The sequence below is a fragment of the Elephantulus edwardii genome, unplaced genomic scaffold, assembly GCF_000299155.1.
Source record: "Elephantulus edwardii isolate Elephantulus edwardi_28Jun2011 unplaced genomic scaffold, EleEdw1.0 scaffold00011, whole genome shotgun sequence".
Taxonomy (NCBI): Eukaryota; Metazoa; Chordata; class Mammalia; order Macroscelidea; family Macroscelididae; genus Elephantulus; species Elephantulus edwardii.
In genome coordinates this window covers 4,421,026-4,425,577 of record NW_006399761.1, presented here as the reverse complement: position 1 = coordinate 4,425,577, position 4,552 = coordinate 4,421,026, and the positions used below count along the sequence as shown (strand labels likewise).

Genomic DNA, 4,552 nt, shown 5'->3' with positions numbered 1-4,552 from the left:
ATGTACACTGTTGTGTTTTGTTTTTTTTAAAGCAGCAACGAGAGAGCTCTGGTAGCCTAGTGGTAAGAAGCTGCACTGTAATCCCAAAGGTGTGCAGTTCAAATCCATCAGATGCTAGCTGGGAAAGAGGGGCAATCTCCTCCCATGCCAGTCAGATTCCACGTTTCACACACACACACATACACAAAACAACAACAACAAACAAACCAACAACAACGTACATTCTAACGAAAAAATGTAAACCCAGTAATATTGGGCCAAGAGCAAAGCAGCAAATGGTATATACTTCCTTTTTTTTCCCTCTGAAGTGTGCCCGATCCAGGCCATAGTCTTTGCAATTGCGTACTATGCATCAAAGAGTTGGACAGTGACTAAGGATGAGAGAAGGAGAATTGATACCTTTGAGCTGTGGTGCTGGACAAGAGGGTGAAACTGGGCTGCTCCTTGGAGGTTAAGCATTCTGAAGCTTCGTCTGACATACTTTGGGCATGCTGCAAGGAGGGACCAGCCCTTGGAGAGGGACATCTTGTTTGGGAGAGTGGAGGGGTGGCACAGGAGAGGAAGAAGACCCTCGATGAGATGGATGGATTCAGTGATTGGGGTACTGGGAGTAGTTGTGTCAGAGACAATGAGGTTGGCACAGGAAAGAGCAGGGTTTAGGGCTCTTGTATGTAGGGTTGCTGTAAGCCGCAAGAGACTCGACAGCATGTAACAACAATAAGACTGTCAATCCACCTTTATTGGAGAAAAGATGTACCACCCAGCTTTAAATAATGGGCGCCCCACCCACTCCTCTCATGCCTGGTGGACTCAGACAATCATCTCCAGCTGCCGGGTGTACTCGATGACTTGTTTGGCCAGCTCCATGGCGGGGATGGTGGTGTTCTCTGGCTTCTGCTGCTGGCTGGCAAAGCTGTAGTAGTCGCTGGGGCCCAGGACCCACCTACGCTTCTTGGCGTAGTCTGTCATCTTTTTAGGTGAAGTGAAGAACAGGATCCAGAAGGCCTTGGTGAAGAGGATTTTCTCCTGGGCCTTCTCGATGCACCCAGCGATTTCATCCTGGATAGTGTCAAGCAAGGTATCGATGAAGAAGGGGTAGCTCTCAGCAGGGATGTTGTCTTTGGCCAGAAACACCATGTTGTAGCTGCCTTTCATCAGATATTGTTCAAGAGACACAGGGCGCTTGATGTGGACATTGGTCTGGATGTCCCTGTCAGGTTGCCATTCCAACTCTGTGTGAAACTCGGCTACCTGGTCCTGGGGTAACAGGAAGAGGAGGTTGAGGCCCAAGAGCTGGTGCACGTAGGCTGATTCAGGGAGCTGCTGGGCCATGCAGAGCTCGAAGGAAGGGATGTCCTAGTGCCGGATGCTCCACTGTGCTCCCATCTCCAGAATGAGCTGCTGTTTAGTCAGCTTCGTCCCTGTTGTGAGCAGGAAGTTGAGCTCCAGTAAGACCAGGCTTGAGGAGGCCTAGAGCTTCTCTGCACTTGCTAGGGTTGGGACTTAAACTGTTCCACTCGTCCTTGAGCTGCTCATACATGCCCCAGGAGGAATTAGAAGTGTCATTTGCGATGCATCACAGACAATGACAGCAGGCCCTGAGCCCCCCCCAGACACCGGGCCCCCCACTCACCGCTGCTGCCATTGTCTGTGATGCGTCCCAAATGACACTTCTAATTCCATCCAGCAAAGTTCACTGATTGAGCCAACAGTGTTGTCCCCCTCTGCCCTGGGCCCCCAGATTTCCACTGTCATCTAGCCTCTCACACACCTTCCAGACCAGGCTCCTGCCATTCCTGCCTGATGGACGCTCACTGATTTCTATGTTCCCTCTTATTGCTTCTCAAGTCACGTCCCTGAGTACTCCACGGACTCCAGGGTACACAAGTATGAGAGTTCTGGATGGAGCTGCTAGCCCAGACCCTGAATTCTTAGATGAGACTCCTATCTTCAGGCAGACTCCTTTAAAAGCAGACCCTGAGTCAGAGCTTTGAGTTCAAGGAATTTATTATAGAAAAGATCTCAGGAAGCTCAGAGAGGGAGGGAGGAAGAGGTAGGGAAATGAAAAGAATCAATAAATACATCATTGAGAGGTCACTCACTGTGCAAGATGCACTTCAGAATCAAATGACCCAAGGACAGCCAGGGGGCGGCCAAATTGGGGAAGAGAAGGTATTTTCTATCAACTCTGGCCTTGCTTTGTAAGCATCTAAGAGTTAGACAATTACTATAAGGACGACGGAAAAATAATCCTTTGAATTGTGGTGTTGGTGAAGAGGACTAAATATCTCGCGGACGCCAAAAGAACATACATGTCTGTCTGGGAGGAACTACAACCTGGGTGCTCCTTCGAGGCAAGGACGCTGAAGCTTCACCTCACAGACTTTGTCAGGAGGGGCCAGTCCTTGGAAAAAGGACATGATGCTGGGGAAAGGTGGAGGGGCAGAGAAAGAGAGGAAGACCCTCAACCGGATGGATGGTGAGTATGGCACAGGCTAGGGCAAGGTTCAGATCAATAGTTCATAGTGTTGCTGGTCAACCCTACAGCATCTAACAATGACAATGGTGCTCCATGGGGTTTCTGCTTGATGTTCACAAATTGATTGCCCAGGCCTTCTTCCTAGCCCATGTTAGTCTGGATGGCACAGGACTGAGTGGCATTCTGTTCCTCTGTGCACGGGGTCACCATATGCCAGGGGCTGACGTCACAGCAAGTACCAGCCCCATGTCTCGGGCACTGTGATAGGTGCTGCTGATGCACAGATAAATAATAGACTGTTGCTCCTTTCAAGAAACAACCAAGTGAGGGGGTCTGGCACACAACATAAATGACTTTTTTTTTTAGGAACCCAGACAGGTAGAGAAATGTCAGAGAAAAGAAGGGGAGAAGGTGGATGTAGCCTGGAGTAAAAGCAGTGGCGATGGGCAGTGCTGGGTGAGCGAAGGGAAGGGTAGTGTCAGGAGAAGGAAAACCAGTTAGCACAAAGGCAGAGCTAGGAAGTGAGCGAGGATTCTGGAGGCCGGAGAGTGCGGCAGGAGCAGGAGGGGGAGAGTGGCCAGTGGGCAGGCTGGGAGGGTGCCCTGTGGCTGCACCACAAAAGCCCTGTGTGTGTCACTCTGTGGAATCTGGTTACTGTTTTGTGGGCAGTGGCGAGTCAGTGGAATAAGGACCTGGAGCAGTGACACTGGGGTTTATGGGGGAGAGAGAAGCCCTGTGCGCGGGAAGCCTGGAGCAGGAGAAAGACAAGAGGTGGAAGGAAAACTCAATATGGTCCCTGCTTGCCTTAAACCAAGCCTGGCCTTCCACCTGGGGCGCCTGGGTGGAACTCGTGTTTCTTATGAAAGAATTCAAATTTTCAAAGGTGTTAAGTTTAAGGTACGTGTGTATGTTGGAATATATATTATATCTGTGAAAACTAGGCCAGGAGCTGATTGTGGAACAGACTACCAACTACTCATATGCAAGTTCAAGCTGAAGCTGAGGATAATTAAACCAAATCCACAGGAACCAAAATTTGACTTTGATTTCATCCCACCTGAATTTCAGAATCATCTCAGGAACAGGTTTGAGGCCTTGAACACTAGTTAGCGAAGACCAGATGAGTTGTGGGAGGATGTCAAAGGTATCATCCAGGAAGAGTGCAGGCGGTCATTACAGAGGCAGTAAATAACATGGGAGGAGACCGCTCATCTTTCTCCTGTGGAGCAGCTGGTGGATCGAACCCTGAACCTTTGCATCAACAGTGCAATTATCACTACGCCACCAGAGCTCCATCTCTACGTGTGTGCGTGCACCCTGGCACGTGTGCTCAGAAAGTAACTTGATTTGTTTTCAAAACTTTAAAGACCATATCCTTACTCCCTTGCATTATAGTACCAGCATTATTGTCCAATATCTTGCTATTAGGAAGTCTCAAAGTTTTCCCTGCCTCTATGTAGAAAAGCATCAAGGGAGAAGTATATTTTATTTAAAAAAGTGTATTTTATTGTTGCATAAACATTTCTATATGTTATCACTTTCTACCCAATGCGTTAAGTTGGTTCACAGACTTGGGGGGAACCTATAGGGCAGAGTAAAACTATCTCTGAGATTTCCAAGGTGGTGAACATTTACAGAAGTAGACTCCTCCCCTTTCTCACATGAAGCAGTTGGAGGCTTCGAACTGTTGACTAAACTATAGCTCAATACTTAATCCATTGTATCACCAGGATTCTAAGATACAGCTTAAAATTCCATTATCTTTGTGATGAAAGATTTTTTAAGAGGTTTTTTTAAAAAAATGATTTTAATGAAAGTTTACAGAGATTTTGGCTTTTACAGAGATTTTGGCTTTCCATTCATTTATTGTTGCACTTTTCTCCCTGCCCACCCCTCCCCCCACCAAGTGGCTTTCTTTGAAAAGTAAAAGAAAAATTCTTTCATTGTTATACAATCCCTCCCCCCAAGTCCACTCCACTATTCAGCCTTTGTTCTGGACTCCTGTCATAACTATCCCTTTTAAACAGTTCTCTCCCTCATCTGTTTCAACACAGTATACATTATTTATCCCCT

The 4,552-nt window shown here is 47.6% G+C and overlaps 1 pseudogene; it reads right to left on the bottom strand.

Moving 5' to 3' along the window:
• Nucleotides 1-810: 810 nt before the first annotated feature.
• LOC102855265 lies at nt 811-1,546 on the bottom strand (annotated as a pseudogene).
• Nucleotides 1,547-4,552: the final 3,006 nt, after the last annotated feature.